General features: G+C 43.6%; 1 protein-coding gene across 1 annotated transcript in view; it reads right to left on the reverse strand.

The window, feature by feature from the left end:
- LOC124594407 (ubiquitin-conjugating enzyme E2Q-like protein CG4502) overlaps nucleotides 1–23,475 on the reverse strand; it is a 613,036-nt gene that overhangs the window by 378,571 nt on the left and 210,990 nt on the right. Inside the window, exon 2 of the mRNA XM_047132777.1 lies at nucleotides 23,319–23,409. The gene's annotated coding sequence lies outside the window, so the exon portion shown is untranslated. The remainder of the gene's footprint in view (nucleotides 1–23,318; nucleotides 23,410–23,475) is intronic.

The raw sequence follows: 23,475 nt of genomic DNA on the forward strand, positions 1-23,475 counted from the left end.
CTGTTGCTAAGCTGCAGCCTTCTTGGCAACTCAGGTATACAGAGAAGGCATTCTCAGAAGTTTTGCTAAGAAAATCTTGAATGTAAGCCGCCGGGGAATTGGCGCCACAACGGCAGACGGCGTAAGAACCTGCAACGTCGATCATTTATTGGATGAAATTGCAAATTGAGTTCATCAATGAAAAGCATATGGGAAATTTAGCAAATACAGAGAAGGCATTCTCAGAAGAAAATCTTGACTGTAAGCCCCCAGGGAATTGGCACCGTAACGGCGGACAGCGTAAGAACCTGCAACGTCAATCATTTATTAGGTGACATTGCAAATTGAGCTCATCAATGAAAAGCATATGGGAAATTTAGCACCCTGAAGAACAAGAGTGGAAGTAGAAATCATTGTGAGTTCGTGCTAAGTTTATTTGGATTCATTATGTGATCATTCTGAAAGTCACACAGGACATCCGTTTTGAAAGTTCCCATATGAGGTTAAGCTATATGATTTGCATGCTGTTCGCGTAAAGTTCTATAACTTTACATACTAAAGGCATTTCGGCCTGCTTTCTACACAGTTTTTAGACAAGGGGCTGCGCCTACTCGTCATCACCGATATCGTCCAAATTTATGGTATACCTGTATACGTGGATTGGCCAGAAATGACCGAAGTAGGAGCTCCACATGGCCAAGCATTTCGAATAAAAAGCGTTTTACGCGCGAGTAGTGTGAGGTATGAGTCATTTTGTTATAGTTTTGCAGATAGCCGTTAGCGTAGAGAAAAATTAACAGAGCGGTAATCCAAGAGTCGTAGGGCAGAGACCTCCCGCGAATTTTTTTCTTTGCCTGTCTTCATATTTTGCGTTACTTACACTGCTAATAATTCCAAATTATGCTGAATGTATCATCTTTATCAATATTTTCATAAAACCATTAACAGGAAAGGCAAAAGAAAATTTGGGATGGCAAATAAATTTTCAAGAAAGGGCTGTACCTACAGCGTCCACGAAGACACTGTATTCTGTTAGTTTAATTTTGAGCTTCGGACACCACAATAGATTCGTGGTGTAGATGTCGAGGAAATTACGGATGCCCTTGATTTTACTATGAATATCACCCCAGCACGAGTAAATCCTCACCTGTAAAATAATAGTAGTAGCTACATTTATGTACCAAGTTCTCGAGTACGCGTTACAATCCTTTTTTGGCAATTTATTTGCAATTACAAATTTGCTTTGCCTTTCCTTTTCATGCCTATAGTGAAAATATTAATCGATACAATATATTGTTGAGCTTTATTGCCGGCCGATGTGGCCGTGCGGTTCTAGGCGCTTCAGTCTGGAACCGCGTGACCGCTACGGTCGCACGTTCGAATCCTGCCTCGGACATGGATGTGTGTAATGTCCTTAGGTTAGTCAGGTTTAAGTAGTTTTAAGTTCTAGGGGACTGATGACCACAGATGTTAAGTCCCATAGTGCTCAGAGCCATTTGAACCATTTTTTTAGCTTTATTTCTGTTTATTTGGATTGTTTGTATTTTAAAAACTGAAAATGGAAAAAAAATATTTCCGTGTAGGGGCTCGATCCCACTACCCTCAGATTACCAGTATGTACTCTTTCCACTTCGCTAACCGCTGCCTAGAAATTACGCTGACATAAATAGTCGATGCCTCACCCGACTGGCGGTAAAAATGCTATTCTTCCGAAGCAGTAGAACATCTGGAGCTCCCACTTCTATCATTTTTATTTCTAGCCGTACGGTGCATATACCATAAATTTGGAAAAAACCGTTCAGGAGCTGTCTTCTTGTGAGTCTGATCCCTGCATTCATCCAGAAACCTGTTGTCATTTTGTAACATCGTTTTCATTTCCTACTGTGTAATGTTTCTGTCGGTTTTGTACAAGAATATAGAAGCATTTACCTGCGTTCCCACCATCTCACACCCCACCCCCACCCACACACACACACCTCGAAATACAATGTGCATGCCGTCTCTACAGTCAAACTCCTGCAAAAAAACAGACGCCGAATGTGCTCTGGGAGCCGGAGAGTTGCTGCTCTGTCGAATACAACGCAAATACGTCGCCCACTGGGTGGTAGTGTTACCTGAAGAGCGATTAAGCGGGAAGCGAAGAACATGAGACGAGTTAAGTAGCTGTCATGATTACGCACACCGAGCGAGTGGTTAACACACTGGACTCGCATTCGGGAGGACGACGGTTCAAACCTGCGTTCGGTCATCTCGATTTAGGTTTTTTGTGATTTCCATAAATCGCTCCTGGCAAATGCCAGGATGGTTCCTTTGAAAGGTCATGGCCGATTTCCTTCCCCATCCTTGACGCAATCTGAGCTTGTGCTCTGTCTCTAATGACCTCGATGTTGACGGGACCTCAAACCCAGTCTTCCTTCCTCCACCATAGCCCACAAACGCGTGGATACTTTAAAATATGGAGATAACGGCTGACTGCTGTCAATCAATGGCCACGCGACAACACGCCTACTCGCATGGAGATCGACACTTCTCGTCAACATCACATTAGCCGCCAGCGGCGTCATGCCCCGCCGGTATTGTCATGTGGTGAGATAAAATGATTAATCCTCCCTCCCCTCTCCTCGACATGTCCAATTTCAGAGTAGTATGTATTCCCAAACTAGGCCCTGACGGTTTTTTATTGATGATTTGTGGGTAACATTAATAACTGTCAATTTTTCCTGCATTATTAATTTGAATTTACTGCACGTTTGCGCCAATACTCTGGCTATTCCATTTCATTCCCATTTCCAGTTCTCAGTTTCTCTCTTACACACTGATTTACCTTTATTTCCCTAGCAGTGCCACCAATACTACCGATAATCCTACGATTTACTACGCCATTTATATAGTGTAACAAAAGTATTGAACAGTAGTTTCACTGGAGCGCAACTCTAGTCTCAGTTCAATGTGCCCATCAAGCGCATGAATATCAACATCAGAAGCTCCCTGAAAGATGGATAGGAACAGCAAGATATGTTTCGTGGTTAGTTCCTTCACCATATTTTACCCCATTTCGTTTCATATGGTTTGCGTTACGTGAAAGGGCTATTGTGGGAGAGACGTCGATTGTCAAGAAGATATCGTGGCAAGACAAGTATTCTCGTTGATTATGAAGTAGTCTGAAGTACACCAACAATGTTTCAGCGGATATGATAAACAACGTGAGATGATATCTCGCATGTGTGGCAACTAGGCAACACCACTTTAAACAATTGCCTTTAACGTAAAACTTTTTGAGGGTTGAAAAAATAAATAAAATTATTATAATCATGTGTGTACGTGGATTCTTATCATCGTCAGTAGATCAAGGCAACGTCTACATTTTGTGAACTACTTCCATAACTGACAGTTTTCGGAGCAGGATTTCTCATCTGAAACTAATACATTTTCTCTTAAGAACAACGTTCTAAATGCCTCTGGCAGTTGTCTAGAGAATCATGAAATAATGATTATATCTCTTCTTGTACATAACTAACTTATGTTGAAAAAAATTGGGAAGGTATTATGATACAACAGAATTATGTTTCTCTCCTCATCACCTTAAGAAACGAGAGAAATAAAAAAATAAATAATTTATTACGGACGCTATAGATGTCATACGAGAGAACTGACAGGTTTTAAGTGCCAATAAGGTGTTTGTTTGAAGTGCTATTAATGCTGAGGCACATCTTATTTGTGATAAAACGAGTACAGAAATAGGGCAGTAATGTTTTAACTCGTAGAGCTGTAGTCAACAAAAGCCATTTCTTACATCTTTTAATTTTTTTTACAAGAGAATTACAAAATTATATTCAATAAGAAAATCTCTCAATACGGCCTTCTTAAGCAACTCCTTTCTTGGGCTCAGATACTATTTATTGTAGCAATTTCTGTGCTGTTGAGAGAAAAATGATATCATCACCAGATCTTTCTGTTTTGTAACTGATAAACATTGTTAATCTTTCAGCTGTAGTACAGCTTGTGATACATCAGTCATCTTTTGAATCTGGGAAAAAACGACATTTTGTCAATGGAGTGAGTGATTTTGTTAGAATCGGAAGATGGTCATTGTATGGCTGAAACTGGTTATGACTGCGTCATAAGAATGTGATTGCGTCTATAAATAAACAAAAAAATCTTTTGAATTTGCTGACATTTTTCCCTTCTTCTGTTTAAAAGTAAGAATTTTTAACTAACATTTGGGATGAACGGAGCAGAGACATTTTGACCATACTGTGTTTGGAAATATTAGACGTCTACATTGACAACAATGTCTCAGGAGTATCTATAAAAACGGTTTTACGCATTAGAATTGCTTGGAATGTGTTCACAGCTTCAACCACGTTGTGAATGTCTTTCCGATAAAGACCTCACTTACCTTTCTTCTCCAGGTTTTTTTTTCTGGTCTTGAAATCCAGAATGTCTCCTTCCATTACACAGCTGGTTTGTTGATACAACCAAATCCAAACAAATCCAAATAAACGTGCATCAGTTAAACCTAGGAGACTTTGACGCATGCCACTTGAAACTCCAGAAGGAAGCAATTTTAGCACAAAGTACATGCGCCATCTAGTAATGAATTTGAAACACTTTCCCACATTTGGTACTTGGAACTGGTCTAGGGACCTGGGAACACAAGAGCGTTGAAAATGATTTTTGGGAAAAAAATGGTATTGGGTCTACAAATCTGCTTCCCCCTCTCTTTCTCAAATTTCGAGGCTTTATTGTCAAAAACCTACGAAACATTTACGATTTAAAGTACTGGCCTTCGATGGCCACTACTTTCTCTCACCCTTCGGGCAGCATATAAATCCTGCGGTGGAAGAACTGAGTGGTTTTGAGGAAATATGTGAATAGATCCAATTCTGCACGTGTTCATATTACCGGAATTGCCGGTCAGCCATGTCGTGTGCCACTGGTAGAAAAATGTGGCAATCAGAGGGAGCAGAGTCTGGAAAATACGGTGAGTGGGACAGGATTTACAGTTTCAACGTCTCCAACTAAGTTTTGACGGGTTTTGCGATTTGGGGTCGAGCACTGTCATGCTGCAAAATCAATTTTTTCACGTTTGTCAACGTACTGTGGCCGTTTGTCATCAAAAGCATCAATCGCATTCCATAACGATCTCCTGCGATTGATCCGTAGGTTTCAGCAGCTCCAGAAATATCTCCTCCAGCGCCAGACCGCTCTTCGATATCAAAATCACCCTTCTTGAAGGGCTGAAACCGTTGTCTGCACGTTTTTTCACTAAAGGGTGAGGAGGAGGAGGAGATTAGTGTTTAACGTCCCGTCGACAGCGAGGTCATTAGAGACGGAGCACAAGCTCGGATTAGGGAAGGATGGGGAAGGAAATCGGCCGTGCCCTTTCTAAGGAACCATCCCGGCATTTGCCTGAAGCGATTTAGGGAAATCACGGGAAACCTAAATCAGGATGGCTGGACGCGGGATTGAACCGTCGTCCTCCCGAATGCGAGTCCAGTGTGCTAACCACTGCGCCACCTCGCTTGGTCACTAAAGGGTGACTCATCATAAGTCTCACCCAGTATTTTACGATCCTCAACCACCGATTTATTCATGTTAAAATAGAAAATGAAAATTTCCAAGAAATTATGAGAATTGGGCACGTAAGTTGGCATATTCTTAATTGCTTCATTACTTTATCATCAATGTTACTATTATTATTATTATTATTATTCCCAATTATTACTTATCTTAATAATGTAAATTATTATTATTGTTATAGTTCTGTAATTTTTTATGTCTTGGTGCTGGTCAGATGTAAAGAGGGCTTAAGGCCCTAATCTGGTTAGGCTGATAAGCAATGAATAAATAAATATTCAGTTTAGAATAATTTTATGTTTCCGTCACAAATTGACTAATATTTTGATTGCGTTAGGTTTACAAATTCTTAAACTTATTGTATGACACTTACGACCTGCCACATGCACCCAACTTCCCGCTACTGTTATCAATTGCAAAACGGCGGAAGCAAAGTTGTAAACCTAATACTTAGAATGTTTGACATAATCACTCTTCAGCTGTTCCCGAAAGTTTGAATATTTTCCGTGGTCACCCTTCAAACAGAATAAATCAAAACATGGTATTTTATACCAAATCTGATTTAGAAAAGATATCTGAATGTTGCGAAAATTGGCTAAATAATGAAAACTGTGAGTGCTAAAAGGTATCCGTTAAACTTCGGTTACACAATAAATCAGTCTAATCTAAAGGCCGTAAATTCAACTAAACACGTAGGAATTACAATTACGAACAAATGGAAAGAACACATAGAAAATGTTGTGGGGAAGGTAAACTACAGACTGCGATTTATTGGCACAACACTTAGAAAATGTAACAGATTTAGTAAAGAAACTGCCTACACTACGCTTGTTCGTCCTCTTTTGGAGTACTGCTGCGCGATCTGGGATCCTTCCCAGGTCTGATTTTTGAAGTACATCAAGAAAGTTCAAAGAAGAGCAGAACGTTTTGTGTTATCGCGATGTAGAGGAGAGAGTGTCACGGACACGATACAGGATTTGGGATGAACACTGTTAAATTAAAGGTGTTTTTCGTTGCGGTGGAATCTTCTCACGAAATCTCAATCACCAACTTTCTTCTCCGAATGAGAAACTGTTTTAGAATGAGAATTTCACTCTGCAGTGGAGTGTGTGCTGGTATGAAACTTCCTGGCAGATTGAAACTGTGTGCCAGACCGAGACTCGAACTCGAGACCTCTGCCTTTCGCGGGTAAGTGGTCTACCAACTGAGCTACCCAAGCACGACTCACGCCCCGTCCCCACAGTGGGAGACGAGGTACTGGCAGAAGTAAAGCTGTGAGGACGAGGCGTGAGTCGTGCTTGGGTAGCTCAGTTGGTAGAGCACTTGCCCACGAAAGGCAAAGGTCCCGTGTTCGAGTCTCGGTCTGGCACACAGTTTTAATCTGCCAGGTAGTTTCAGAAATTATTTCATTGACGCCAACCTACATAGGGAGAAACGATAATCATAATAAAATAAGGGAAATCAGAGCTCACACGGAAAAACTGTAGGTGTTCCTTTTTTCAGCTCGTTGTTCGATAGTGGGTTAATAGAGAATTATTGTGAAGGTGTTTGGATGAACCCTCTGCCAGGCACTTAAGTGTGAATTGCAGCGTACCCATGTCGATACCCATGTAGATGTAGATGTTCGTTGATTTATGATACATTTCGGTTCTACAGAGGGAGATGGCACAGCCCTAGACTAGCGTTCTGGAGGGTGGCGGTTCTCATGCGACCGTAAATAATTAGCTTTTCCATGAAACCTCTTAATCTCCAAATTGAATTCCGGTAACGTTTCCTTTGGACGAGTTAGTCGATTTCCTTGCCAGTCTGAGCTTGTGCCCCTCCTTTACTGACTTGATCGTCGTCGACACGTCAAACCCTCATGTTCTTGCTTTCTGTTTCAGTATTGATTGCCAGACTAATTAGACGATATTCTCGGGGGGGGGGGGGGGGGGGAGGGAAAGAATCCTGTATCCTACAATAGGGGCAGGCTGTACTTGTGGGAAGCACACAGGCTGTTTGTAGTCGTTGCACGCGTTGTTACGTGCCAAACAAGGGAGTGGATGTCGGAGCGAGACGTGAAGTAGAGGCGTGCGTGGCGCGGCAAGCACCTGACAGCCGGGGGGTACCGCTAGCTGCGAGCCGCGAGCTGCGAGGGGCTGCGGCACGAGAGCCCTCCATACTCCATGCCGCACGCAGGGGCTACGCGGCGTCCTCTCCAGCTGCCCGTCGTCGCACTGCCACCACAAAATACACGCGTCCGCTACCAAGGAACCCTCTCATTCCGCCGCTGATACGTCCAAATTTCGCACGGGTAACGCGCTTTGTATGTGAGTACCACGGTTGTTTTCGTGCATGTCTCGTTTTCTATAATTTGTTATGGATCACTTGTGTTTTTCTTCTATAATAGCATATACACTGTATTTCTAGATTGGCGATACAATAAGAAATTTTAATTGCGAAAAAGGTAAATAACTTACATAAATTTTTGATACAGCACTGAATGCGGTATATTTTACTTCCATCTAACACTGGCAGTTCCGACATTTCGGCTACGTGGCAGACGTGAATGAGCTATTCCAGTAATCATCATGGAGTCGCATAACAGTGCAGATAGTGCTGAATGTTGTTTATGGTTTCGTGAATGTACCTTCCATACCTGCCCTGAAGTGACTCGATACAATATTCGGATATGAGGTGAGAAGAAACCACGTCACGTAATAGAAGATGTACGCTACTCGCCTAAGGCAAATGTTTTTTGTACTTAAGTTGTAACAAGATTTACGGTCCTTTCTTTTTTTTTGCCGAGTAAATTGTACCTGCCTATGGTTGAAATTATCTATAGTTTCAATTACTACAGGATATGGGGACAGAATTTATTTTCCAGCAAGATGGGGCGCCGCCTCATTATCAGCGTGAAGTTGTCGCGTATCTCCGTAGGAATGTGCCGATTTGTATTTGATGTGGTGGAGCAATATGCTGGCCACCACGGCCACCTAATTTAACCCCAATGGGCTTCTCTGTGTGGGGCTATATTAAAGGTAGATTGTATAATCCTCCGCTTCCGGGTTACGTCGCCGAGCTTGCGACAAAGCATAAGACAGCAGTTTCCACCTTACATCAAGACTTGCTTCATAGGATTTGGCAGGAAATTGATTAGAGACACGACATTTACCATGTCAAGAAAGGCATCCGTATGGGAAATTTGTAAATAAAACTTGAAAATTTACTGCATCCAGTTCTGTATTAAACTTTTTTGTAAGTTATTTACCTTTTTCACAATTAAAGGTTTCTTCTGTATAACTAATTTATAAACAGCCTGTATTACAGGCACCGGAAAAACAAAACAGTACTTTTCTAAATACAGCGTAATGGAGATATGTCTTTCTACAAATTTATCGACCCCTCTGCCCAAACTAAATTCGAAGTAAATGGACTTAATGTGCCAGACAGACACATATATATATACACACACACACACACACACACACACACACACACACACACACATACTAACATATCACCAGTGCCTCCACTATCGCAGCGTTCGCACACAACACCCTGCTCACCCAATACCCCACTCCACTAGTAACCTACTCCACTACTAACCTATATCTACATCTACACTCCACAAGCCACCTCATGGTGTGTGGCAGAGGGTCCTTCTCCCTTTCCCTCTTCCAGTCGAGTATGGTTCGTGGGAAGAAAGATTGATGGTAAGCCACTATGTGGGCTCGAGTTCCTCAGATTTTATCTTCATCGTCTTTATGCGACTTATACGCAGGATGATGCTGTATATTGGCTGACTCATCGAGGAACGTACGCTCTCGAAACATTAACAGTAGACCACAGCGTTACGGAGAACGGCTCTCTAGCAACATCAGGAACTGGAGAGGGATGAGCATTCCCATAACGTTTTCGCGCTTACTAAATGAAGCTGTAAAGAAAAACGATACTGTTCTTTCGAACGTCTCTATTTCCTTTATCAATCCTATCTGGCACCGATTCAGAATGGCGAGCAATACTGAAACCTTGGTCGAATGAGTGTTTTGTAAGCTACTTCGTTTGTCGATGGACTGAATTTCATGAAGATTCTTCCAAACGATATTAGTCCCGCATCCGCGTTACCCGAGATCAATTTTATGTGGTCGTTCCTTTTCAAATCGCTCCGTACGCATACTTCTAGACATTTTACGGAAGTAACTCCTTCCAGTAATTGTTCTGCAATAGTGTAATCATACAATAATGGCTCTTTTTGTCTGCGTATGCGCACTAGGATACAAAATGGTGAGGGTCAACTGCCACTCTCTGCAACAAGCGTCGATCCTTCGCAGGTCTTCCTGCATTTCCCTACAATTTTTAAGCATTGTGACTTCTCTGTACACAACAGCATACTCTGTGAAAAACCTAATGGAACTTTCGACGTTGTCTGCTATGTCATTTATAAACATTGAAAAAAGTAATGGGCGTATAAAAATTCTCTGCCGAGAGTTGTGAGAGGAAGCTAGATGAAAGACACCATTCGTCCTAATTCAGCTTATAGTAATGCTGTATGCGACGTAGATTGTGCTACGATTGGTATGCTGTCAGCTCACGACGTTTGCTTAACTTAGTAGTCAAGACGTGAATGTGAACGCAGCTACCCTCCAGAACTACGATAATCAGCGTTGGGATATTCCACGGACAAGCGGCCCCGACATAGGATGCAGTTACTAATAGTATATTAGGCAGTGCCTCTAGAGGACCTTCCTGCCCCCCACGTGTCCACAATAAAATCTCAGTTATCTACATGAACTGTGTTTTCAGAAGCCTTCTCACAATTTCTTGAATGTTTTCGAAGGCAGTACTATGTTAGAAATTGTAAAATACGAGTTCCTCGTCCCGGTCTTTCGCCAAGCTTCATCTCACAACTCGTCACCGAGCAACCAAAATCTGACAGTCTCCCGAAAACACAATTGTACAAAATAATGGGACAAATTTGTGTCGGTTTGTGACAGTAGATTCCGTGCTGGCGTTTCTAGGTATTTGTAGTCTATGCAGTGCATATATCATAAGTGAACCACATTAAGTTTCGTGACGTGGAGAGCTATACCCTTAGCTGCCTGTGCACCTACAGTACAGAAGATATTCAGATCATCCTCCAGCCCATTCTGCTGCTGTTCCTACAACGCCATGGAAACGTTATTTTCCATCAGTACATTGCCTGTTCTCACACTCCTGGCGTAAATCGCCGCACTCTTTCAGAAGTTTACAATCTCCCCTGTCCAGCACCATCACGAAACCTGTCTCTAGAGGGATGGGGCACTGTAAAAGCTGTCCAACTTGGACTGTGTTAGCGGAAACATACCTTGAGCATTTGTGACATTAGATGGAAGAGAGATAAGACATCGTCCTCCAGTGTATCTTAAAGCTAAGGAAAAATAAACAATACTGATGTATTGAAAGAGCATAAAATATTGTAGCAACTCTGAGTAAAAGTTCACAACAGCTATTAGACACTACTGACTAGTAATAACTTGGTATTAGAATCTTCATCAGATTAACTGACACTTCCACCTCCATTCACTGAGTGAGGAGTGTTGTAGGAGAGCGGCGGCCGTCGAGAACAGGAAGTGACGCATGTCGTACTATCTGGCAGTAAGTCAGCCAGTAAACAGATCCGCTGACTCTCCAGTTGAACTCCAGTTCATTCTCCTGTCGTCAGGCCGTTCAGTCCTCTAAATACTGGTGGGAGGAACGATACTGAGATCCATATGACCGGCGCAGCAATATACACACATCAAAAGAAGTTTTGCGTCACCTCGGTTCAGAGAAAATTGGAATAGAGATCAACATAAACATCATTTCCGCCCTTTTTATTGCTCATGAAAACCACACATTGCATGTTGTACCACTAGGCAGTGAGACATTCAGAGGTGGTGGTCCAGATTTCTGTACACACCGGTTCCTCTAATACCCAGTAGCACGTCCTCTTGCATTGATACATGCCTGGATTCATCGTGGCATACTATCCACAAGTTCATCAAGGCACTTTGGGTCCAGAGTGTTCCACTCCTCAACGGCGATTCGGCGTAGATCCCTCAGAGTGGTTGGTGGGTCACGTCGTCCCTAAACGACCCTTTTCAATCTATCCCAGGCACGTTAGATAAGGTTCATGTCTGTAGAACATGCTGGCCACTCTAGTCGAGCGATGTCGCTATCCTGAAGGAAGTCATTTACAAGATGCGCACGATGGGGGCGCGAATTGCCGTCCATGACGACGAATGCCTCGCCAGTATGCTGCCGATATGGTTGCACTATCGGTCGGAGGATGGCATTCACGTATCGTACAGCCGTTACGGCGCCTTCCATGACCACCAGTGGCGTACGTCGGCCCCGCATAATGCCACCCCAAATCAGCTGCACTCGCTGGATAATGTGTCTAAGGCTTTAAGCCTGAGCAGGTTGCCTCCAAACACGTATCAAACGATTGCCTCGTTGAAGGCATATGCAACACTCATCGGTGAAGGTCCATTCGGCACGTTGTTGGGATCTGTGCCACGCTGCATTGTGTCGTGGTTGCAATGATGGACCTCGCCATGGACGTCGGGAGTGAAGTTGCGCATCATGCAGCCCATTGCGCACAGCGAGTCGTAACACGACGTCCTGTGGCTGAACGAAAAGCATTATTCATCACGGTGGTGTTGCTGTCAGGTCATCCGCTGCAGTAACAGCCCTTGGGCGGCTTGAGCGAGGTATGTCATCGACAGTTCCTGTCTCTCTGTATCTCCTCCATGTCCGAAAAACATCGCTTTGGTTCACTCCGAGACGCCTGGACACTTTCCTTGTTGAGTGCCCTTCCTGGCACAAAGCAACAATGCGGACGCGATCGAACCGCGGTATTGACCGTCTAGACATGGTTGAACTACAGACAACACGAGCCGTGTACTTCCATCCTGGTGAAATGACTGGAACTGATCGTCTGTCACCCGCATCTCGTGGTCGTGCGGTAGCGTTCTCGCTTCCCACGCTCGGGTTCCCGGGTTCGATTCCCGGCGGGGTCAGGGATTTTCTCTGCCTCGTGATGGCTGGGTGTTGTGTGCTGTCCTTAGGTTAGTTAGGTTTAAGTAGTTCTAAGTTCTAGGGGACTGATGACCATCGATGTTAAGTCCCATAGTGCTCAGAGCCATTTAAACCATTTTTTTGATCGTCTGTCGGACCCCCTCCGCCTAATAGGCGCTGCTCATGCATGGCTGTTTGCGTCTTTGGGAGGGTTTAGTGACATCTCTGAACAGTCAAAGGGGCTGTGTCTGTGATACAATATCCACAGTGAAAGTCTATCTTCAGGAGCTCTGGGAACCGTGGTAATGCAAAACTTTTTTGATGTTTACTACGCCGGACCGGAACCGTAGTGTCGTCTTGCCGCACACGCCTGCTAGACGGGCAACCTCACTGACTCTGCTGAACTGCTTGGAGCCTCTGTGCCCCGTGGATACATCAAAAACATCGAAACTGTTTCCATGGAAAATCTCTCTCAGATGTCTGACCCTGTCATTATGGTCAAATACTGTACAGTTTTCGAATAATACTTTACATACGTGGGACGAAACTTCGTAATGTTTATATATTTTCCACGAACTGTAGCAAAATGAAGGAGGAAGGGCAGCGAAATTTCCCTGTCAACGGTTGGTTGATTCTTCTATTTCACTTTAGAAAAAAGGTTTCGCTAAATTACTGAGTTTATGCCACAATCTTCTGAACTTTTTATACTCAGAGTCTTAATTCATCACCAGTGCACATTAGACTCACTCAATTATATGTACAATAAATTCCAGTTACCGTCATCCCTGCGCTACTTCTTCCAGGCCACGTAAACTGGACATGAGTATCTTACCACTGTATTTATTTATCATATTTTCCTAAACTTCATGTACCACTTGTGCAGCAATGTACAACTTCAGAATTTAATTCATTTTTTATACTTCCTCCCGGAGCTCTTACCGCTTACTGACTAAGTCATCCATGCACGACTGACTGCCTGCCCTCACAACTTCATTTCTGACAGTGCCTCTCTTGCAGTTTCCAAACTGCACAGAAGTTCTCTTGCCAAACTAACACTCATAGATGAAAGACTATTGTGGGGAACTGGGTTTGTCATAGCCAAGGAGGCTGTTTCCAAATTATTATTTTTTTGCTAATCTTCTTCTTCATCACCTCCTTAGGGGACACCGCCTTAACGTAGCACTGTCCGCGCGGGCGAGGAGGTTTGCGTGCTCCGGATCCGGAGGACTATGCCGGCAGTAGCGTAGCTACCAGCAGGGTCACCCATGCCGGACAGGCCAAAGGGGAGGAGCCAGACAAAGTGTGTCCCACAACGATCTATCGCTCCCCTTTCCTATCCCAAACCTGTCCTCACCATTTCCTTTTCCTGTCATTCCCTGGTATATGTACAAAAGGGCAGAAAGACCTCTATAGGCGTGGAGAAGCCAATCTTTCTACGGGAGAAAACTCCGAATGAAAAATCCTGGTCCTCCAGGTTGGGGGTTGGCGACGGGCTACCAACCCGTACTGGAAAAAATAATCACCGGTACTAGCATCACAGAAGAGCCTCGGATAGGGCTGATCTCTGTAAAACGACCTAAGCAAGAACAAGGACTATGGAAGGAAATACAACTAGGGACCTGGAATGTCAGAAGCCTATACCAACCTGGGGCAGCAAAATGTGTAGTAAGGGAGGCAGATAAGTATCAAATTGATCTATTGGCCCTGCAAGAAACAAGGTGGACAGAAACCGGAGCTACAGAAATGGAAGGCTGTTTCCAGATTATTATTTTTTTGCTAACAGAACATTTATTGCAAGGTGCTTGTACCTTCTGTATCAAAAAAGAGGGGAAGGTGAAAGCTATTCTGATACAGTGCATACTCCTCTCGTACAGCACCAAGGGAGATAGCAAGCACAACATTCACAGATGACCGAATTCCCCTGATACACTGCACAGAAGTTTGGAATGCAACTCAATAGTTATGTCGTCTGGGATTTGTAAACCACCAGCCACCGGCTCTCCTACACTTCTGGTTAAATTACGGCGATGAAATGGTCTTTGATCCCCCTCACACCAAAACCTAACCTAAAATATTCCCATTTATAGCATTTAAAGTTAATAGCAACAGTTTGCCTTATCGACCTGCTTCAGGTGGCAACCTGTATGTCAGGGGAAAATAAATGATTTTCAAACCCCTGATGTGTAGACTGCCCTGCATGACAGATACGCTGTGGATGTATTACTGGTGTGCTTTATTGAACTACACTCATGGAAATTGAAATAAGAACACCGTGAATTCATTGTCCCAGGAAGGGGAAACTTTATTGACACATTCCTGGGGTCAGAAACATCACATGATCACACTGACAGAACCACAGGCACATAGACACAGGCAACAGAGCATGCACAATGTCGGCACTAGTACAGTGTATATCCACCTTTCGCAGCAATGCAGGCTGCTATTCTCCCATGGAGACGATCGTAGAGATGCTGGATGTAGTCCTGTGGAACGGCTTGCCATGCCATTTCCACCTGGCGCCTCAGTTGGACCAGCGTTCGTGCTGGACGTGCAGACCGCGTGAGACGACGCTTCATCCAGTCCCAAACATGCTCAATGGGGGACAGATCCGGAGATCTTGCTGGCCAGGGTAGTTGACTTACACCTTCTAGAGCACGTTGGGTGGCACGGGATACATGCGGACGTGCATTGTCCTGTTGGAACAGCAAGTTCCCTTGCCGGTTTAGGAATGGTAGAACGATGGGTTCGATGACGGTTTGGATGTACCGTGCACTATTCAGTGTCCCCTCGACGATCACCAGTGGTGTACGGCCAGTGTAGGAGATCGCTCCCCACACCATGATGCCGGGTGTTGACCCTGTGTGCCTCGGTCGTATGCAGTCCTGATTGTGGCGCTCACCTGCACGGCGCCAAACACGCATACGACCATCATTGGCACCAAGGCAGAAGCGACTCTCATCGCTGAAGACGACACGTCTCCATTCGTCCCTCCATTCACGCCTGTCGCGACACCACTGGAGGCGGGCTGCACGATGTTGGGGCGTGAGCGGAAGACGGCCTAACGGTGTGCGGGACCGTAGCCCAGCTTCATGGAGACGGTTGCGAATGGTCCTCGCCGATACCCCAGGAGCAACAGTGTCCCTAATTTGCTGGGAAGTGGCGGTGCGGTCCCCTACGGCACTGCGTAGGATCCTACGGTCTTGGCGTGCATCCGTGCGTCGCTGCGGTCCGGTCCCAGGTCGACGGGCACGTGCACCTTCCGCCGACCACTGGCGACAACATCGATGTACTGTGGAGACCTCACGCCCCACGTGTTGAGCAATTCGGCGGTACGTCCACCCGGCCTCCCGCATGCCCACTATACGCCCTCGCTCAAAGTCCGTCAACTGCACATACGGTTCACGTCCACGCTGTCGCGGCATGCTACCAGTGTTAAAGACTGCGATGGAGCTCCGTATGCCACGGCAAACTGGCTGACACTGACGGCGGCGGCGCACAAATGCTGCGCAGCTAGCGCCATTCGACGGCCAACACCGCGGTTCCTGGTGTGTCCGCTGTGCCGTGCGTGTGATCATTGCTTGTACAGCCCTCTCGCAGTGTCCGGAGCAAGTATGGTGGGTCTCACACACACCGGTGTCAATGTGTTCTTTTTTCCATTTCCAGGAGTGTATATTGCAGAGGCTACACGTGCTGACGAACATGGCTGGGGACGGATTGAGAAGGATAGAGAAGGGGGTGCATAGAGTAAGGGGCAGGATGAAATGGAGGGAGGGGTAGACGAATGAGAGAGGTGGAACGTGTAGGGGGTTGGTGGGCAGGTGGAAAAGAAAGAGGAGGAGGCAGAGGCAGAGAATGGGGGAAGAGGGTATGGTCAGAGGAATGGAAGGAAGATATGGTCAGAGAGAGGGAGTGGAGAAATGGACAGAGTGGGGGAGGCGAAGATGTAGTAACAGAGAGGGTAAGGAGGAGGAGGTAGATGGAAATGGGAGGATGAACTGGACACAAAGAAAGAGGAAGAGGTGGACATGGGGCAGGAGAAGGTGTGATCAGTATACGTGTGCGGGCGAAGCCTCTGGGGAAAGGCTAGTTATCCTCTAAAGCGATGTGATATACTGGCAAACAATCTGCATGAAGCTGTTTCGAGCAGCAAGTATTTTAAATAAGGGTTTAACTATATACGAGGAAAAATGTCAGCATTCATTTCATGAACTCTAGACCCCGCGCTAATCGGTCTGGGTTAAAAAATGTTTCATCAGAGAAGTTACTGTTGAAATGTGAGAGGGTGAAGTAACGTTGGCATTGTCTATAGTATCGTGACATAGACAAGGCACGGCTCTGAGATGGGCATACAGGACATCTCGTATAAGTACACTGATACTAACAAGGAATTTCGAGACGTAAGTTCGGCTAGACAAGGCAGCAACTTGTAGTAGGAGGAAACAGCTGTAAACTCGAGTTCGGACCTTCAAGTGTGTTACAAAATAACTGATATCTGTGTTGGGACACTTATCATAACGAGGTAGCATGTTTCATATCGAAGATCGATGCAAGATATAATAATAAGAGGTAACTAACTGTTTGACAGTATCATCGTCATAATTTTGAAATCTCTTCCCAGCAGTGGGGTATATTAAGTCAAACAAGATGCTGACGTTAAGAACGGCGAGACGTCTGCAGGAGAGAAGGTGAAAGTCCATAACGTGCAATTGTGTTGGGGCTGCCGTTTCAAACTGTTTGACACAATTTACATGTAATGTCATCAACCACATGTCTTGCCTTCCACAAACGAAGCCACAATACACAAGAGCTTCCGAGTGATCACAACTGGTTTAGGCAACGCACCCAAGGACTGTCACTTTGTTTAAGAAGTTATTTGCGCCACCACAGTCCCATCTGACGCGCCCTTTGGGATACTGATTATTCGTCGTTTTCTGTGATATACTAGCGAAATGGATTCGCAGAAGTTCAGTTTTTGTGGTGCAGTATCACGTGGTAATGACCGAGAAGTCTACGTAAAAGGCACCCACTGAATCCTCATTATGAACCGTCGGTCCTCTTTTGTGTTGTCTTACACAAAAGGAGCCAATGCTTAGCAGAGACGGACGCACATTGCGCCCTCATCGCGCCCATTGTTCCACGCTACGGTGAACTATCGAGCCCTACGCTGTACCATAGACGCACTCGTGATCCTTTCATGTCTTGACTATCGTACAGTAGAACGACGGCAAGCGAAAGCGTGTCCCTTCGCGTGCATATAATGTCTCGCAATATGCAACCGCATTGACTCTTGTCTTCGGTGGCTTGGCGTCCTGTGGATTCCTCCAAGGAGGAACTAATAGGCATCGTAACGATGTGGGGACAAGAAAACTGGAACACCAGTAGGACCTATGTCTCAACAGTCAAGGACACGGTGTTAAAAGACAGTCAATACAAGTGTGTTGTATCTGCACATAAACTCTCTCTGATACCCACGATTGTTTCAATTTGTGTGGCCGTAAACACTAACTGAAAGCTATGGTGTTCTACATCAGAGGCTAAACTGAGGTGTTACAATGTACACATAAACAGACTAGCATTATCTTGATGCATTTCCACGGAGTGCTTTATTTAGGTCCACAGATGTGCAATCCATTTTGTAAAGGAAGGAGATCCAGAGACCAGCTACAATTTCCTATGAAATTATTCGGAGACCGGTTTCGGAAAGTTAAATTTGCATTATCAACGCTATATATGGACAGGAAAATTATGTCAATAACAGAAGGTAAAAAGTGTATTGCGGGTACGCATTTTAACATTTTGAATATTTTAACTATGACGAGTTCAAAATCTAAAACGTATCACGATGCCTATGGCGTAAGTTGTTTTAGGACTTGGCGTATAATGAGATTCACACACATTTATACACGATATCAGGGAAATATCGTCGCAAAGTAAATTATATACGTGTATTTTTTCCGTTCAATTTCTGATATAACAACTTTTATTTTATTTTAGGTGTTGACAAATGAAATTTCAGTTAAAAAAGAAAGAAACAAAAATACCTTGTACTGGTTCTCTGTCCTACAAAATAAAGGGTGTCCTAAAAACAACATTCCAGTTTCGGTGGTATATTACAAAATTTTAATTTAGACCATATGTCAAATTGAAGACAAACTAACCAAGTGTTTGTTACAAATGTTGAATATACCAATATGCGCACCTTTAGTTATACGTTTCACATCCAACCAAACATGAAATTCTTTCCACGCCTTGGTTAATAAGCAAACAATATCCTCGTAAATTCTGTGTACCAGCTCTGGCAAATCATTACCTAGTGGCGGAACGTAGATACGATCTATCCAAAGGTCAGACTATTCGACGTTCAACTACTTCCGTACAAAGGGATGTCAATGGGGAAAGGTTCCATCTTCTCGCCAAATAAAGCCTTCAGGTTCACCTTCTCATTCTTTTGCAACGTATCCAGACAACCCACCTCTGTTAAGTAGCTTCAGTGGGAAAAAGACGATCCGTACACTTTACGTCGGGACAAAGCGCAGAAAACATTTAATTTTGTGGCATCTCCTTGGTATTGTACAGGTCAATGAGCATGTTGTGACACCTAGGTACGAAAACTACTGGTATTAACCATCCCCCCCCCCCCCCCCTTAGGTGAAAAGTTGCCTCACTTAGATGAAAAATTGCATTATCCTTCTGCTGCAACACTACTCACTTGCGAAGTTATAACATACGCTATAGTCATCTAGCTAGAAGGCTTGTATCACCTGTAACTGCTATGGGTTTCTTAAAACTTCCATGCTGTCGTCATTGGTAACTGAAATTCAAGACTTGCTTTCCGAGCGAACTTCTTAGGACTACGAAGGAAAGGCACTTTTGGTCGTTTCGAACTGACTGTACTTTCGGCGGATGTTTTTATCACTTAGAGGATCACAATTAAACTTTATACTAAACGCGCGTTGAACTTGAATTATAGAATCACTCTTAGAAAACAGCAGAACACAAAATGCTGTACATTTAGGAGCAGTGATTTCCATATGTGGCGCTACAAGCTGGAAAACAACAAAGCAATACTTGTGTATACGCTTCTTCGAGTTACTCTTCAATCGCGACCTTGAACCAACACTCTCCAAGACTTACAGTTGATGATATTAAAATTTATAACCGGGTCGTTCTTTTGTGGACATCCTATGTAATAAAATACGTGACTGAACGTAGCAGACGCGTAAAGCAGCCGTGTGAAGTCTATTTTAATTCTCAAGAATCTTCTCTTGCCGAAAATTCTGTTGTAAAAGTGTTTCGCATGGACGCCAGTGCGACAGCACAAGCGTCCATTCCCAGACGTGCAGATTACTAGCAGGGACTACTGCGATGAATACTGGTACTACAGAACATTATCAGTGCCATTGCTAATGATGATGGAAAAAAAGAAGAAAATAAAAATCGGTGCTGCCATATAATCAGGTCCTCTATGGAACCACTTAAGGGTCTGTTCAGCTTAACTGTTCAACCTAACGGTTGCCTTGAACAGATCAGCGTCAGCAATGTATTGCATTGCATATTACTTGTCGGAGTCGTTTGGTATTTTACCTAGAACATTGGTAAAGAAGAAACTCTACACACTCTTCACACCCGACAGCCCAAAAGATGACGACGGAAACTTTCCCACTTCCACGGTTCGAGTAAAGTATGTCATATCTATTACCCTTTTCGTTGCTACACTGAAGACATCCTCTTTCGACCCAAAAAGCATCTGCAGGAAAAAATAAATTTACTGTTCCTCTGCAGGCCCATGAGTGGTTCCAGTATTATTATATGCAGTCACGACTGGTGCGGTGAGTTAGCACACTGGACTCATATCCAGGAGAAGTGAGCTTCAAATCCTCGTCCTGAAGTCACGATTTAGCTTCTGTATTGTTTCCCACAGCAAAATCAGTGTAGCGGTGGTTCCTTTGAACAGGCTGCTACACTCGTTTCCTTTCAATTTTGTATTCTCATTCGCAAATAATGGATCGGTCACCAAATGATACAAATAAGCACAAACACACACACACACACACACACACACACACACACACATTCACACACACACACACATTCACACACACACACACACACACACACACACACACACACACACACACACACACACAGGGGGGGAGGGGGTTAGGGAGAGGGAGGGGGAGAGAGAGAGAGAGAGAGAGAGAGAGAGAGAGAGAGAGAGAGAAATATGAAACAGAACACACACACGAACACGGTTTCTTCAGCTCTACTTATTGGTGATCGTAGAACCATTTGTACGACCCTACAAGAATAAGCAGACAGACAAAATCAGCTATAGTAGAAAGTCATATTTCAGTCACGCACCAGAAAACGAATTATTCGATAAGAGTGTGAACGAAAGACGAACAACGCTTACATGCTGTTTGTGGAAGTGGAATACAATGAAAGAAGGACACCGGCAGACGAGCCTCGTGTTATATTACGAAGAGCGGGCTAAATCCAATAGGGATCGGATAGCGTACGTAGATCATCGCACGCCTGATCCAATGTGTTTCATATTACTTGGAATGTACAGTATAGCAGGTTAAATAAGATGTCTCTCAATACGAAGCGCAGAAATCCTCGACTGAGTCTCAAATATCAAAGACACGTACTTGTTGAAGGGCCTGTGGTTTTTCATTCCGTTACGTTTTTCATTGGTTGATTAGAATACAACTTTAGCTCGTTCGCGTTTCCATAAATATTACATCATCAATGAAACATTTATTTCATTCAGAATTAGATGAAAGCAGTACAGGTCAGTAAGGAAGCGACTAGGACTTCTCCCATACATTGTATTTTTTTTTTTGCATCAAGTCATACCATCAAGAATATAAAAGGAATGATGAGTAATTTCTATTCGAAATGCTCTTTCTCCACAAACACCCAAGGCCGAAGGAAACACTGGAACCAAGGTAGACCTTCCAAAAACATATGCACAGTACAATTCAAGAGGCTGTCGAACTACACGCAGTGTTGGACAGCATCAACACGATGACGAAAGGTACACTGCCGGAAAAGCCCGACCCCCTTGGAAATTATCCTTAAGCGAAGAAATTTCTGACGACGCGTTAAGAAACGGGATGCCCTAGCTTGCTTCGAACGGCAGCAAAAAATTGTCAACTTTATTTCGGGAACACATTACTTCAACTGTGTGGTGGATTTACTGCGAACTAAAATATTATCTTTGATGATTATTTTCACCAGTCCCCGAATCTATTGCATTCTATGATGGGTAAAATTAATGACTTCGGGACTTAGTAACTCACTCACTTACCGCCCACTGCTTCGCTCGGGTAAACTATGTGATCCGCACAGATTTTCTTAAACATTTTTGTCTACTGGAATTTTTAGGTTGTTCACAAACTACAATACCTTCTAAACTTTTCACGCAAATTAAGGCCATAGAAGCATTCTCTTCCAAACATACTTCTGACCAAAAAGCTATTCTGGTATCTGGAGTCCAAGGTTTTAGTTGATTATCCCTTTTGCATTCCTTTGGCTATATTGCCATAGAAACTTTCGTTCCGTAACACGTATTTCTTCATATCCGAGACGTGACATACAAGTTTTCATACATTTAGCTTTAAAATTTTTTTAACTATGAAAACGTTTCCTTAAAAAGTTTCATCCCTGTTTCACCCCCTAAGGGTTTGAATTTCCAAAAGCAGTGAAACACTTTTTTTAAATTTCTAACAGAGAAAGAGAAGTCAAATGCAAATTTTCGTAGATTTAGCATTGAAAATGCTTTCATAACGGAATAATTCCATAAAACTTTTCATTCAATTTTCACTCCCTTACAGGTTTGAATTTCCAAAAACAGTGAGACACATTTTTTTATTTATGACGGAGAAGTCAAATATAAATTTTAATAGATGTAGCTTTAAAAATGCTTTAGTAGTTCTTTAATAACGATTTATTTTCAAAAACAATTTCACCCACTACTTCACCCTCTTTGTGGTTGAATTTCCAAGAAAACCGAAGAATATATATTTTTTATTTCTGACCAAGAAACCAAATACCAATTTTCGTACTTACAACTCCACAATTGCCTTAATAACGACATATTTTTCACAAAGCCTTTTATCCCGCTGTTTCGGCCCCTTGGGGCTGGAATATCAAAAAATCCCTTCTTAAACGACACCTAACGTATAAAATCAACACCCTCCGCAAATTTCAAATTTTTATCCGTAGTGGTTTGGCCTGGCCGATGATAAGTCAGTCGGGGCATTGCCTTTTACATGTAGAGATTTGAAGTGGTAATAAATACTAGAAGCGGGATTTGAATTTACATTTCATGTTTTTGCCTCATTAAGTAATGTTTCAGTAACCTTGTTGCTCAGAAAGGAATAAAAAATGGAACAGAATATTAACCTTCTGGAAGCTTTTGTATGTTCAGCAGCATAGAGATTTCACTTCTCTACAATTTAATTTAACGTGGATTCGCACCGTTTTGTAAGAGAGCTACAGAAAAGAGTGCCGATCACAGTGGAGTGAACTTCCAAATGCAATGAGGGTTTTTCGAGATTCATTATATCCTCCAGCCGTGAGGGCACTCAGCAGAGTGTTCACGATTTCTTTATCCTTGAGACCACGACATCTTTCACTGCTGTGGAGGTGACACATGCGAAAGAGACACAGAGACAGAGAGAGAGAGAGAGAGAGAGAGAGAGAGAGAGAGAGAGAATGGTTCAGTTGCTTACCCAGAGCGTCGTCGTTCTTGTAATGAGCGGTCGGCAGCTGCTTTAGCGCGGAGTCTCTTGTACAGGGATGAGCAGTCCCTGTGAAGCACTCCTGGAAAGACAGAAATACGACCATATGATAACGATTACTTGTAGCTTGCGGTGAATAAAACTAACA

The sequence above is a fragment of the Schistocerca americana genome, chromosome 2, assembly GCF_021461395.2.
Source record: "Schistocerca americana isolate TAMUIC-IGC-003095 chromosome 2, iqSchAmer2.1, whole genome shotgun sequence".
Taxonomy (NCBI): domain Eukaryota; kingdom Metazoa; phylum Arthropoda; class Insecta; order Orthoptera; family Acrididae; genus Schistocerca; species Schistocerca americana.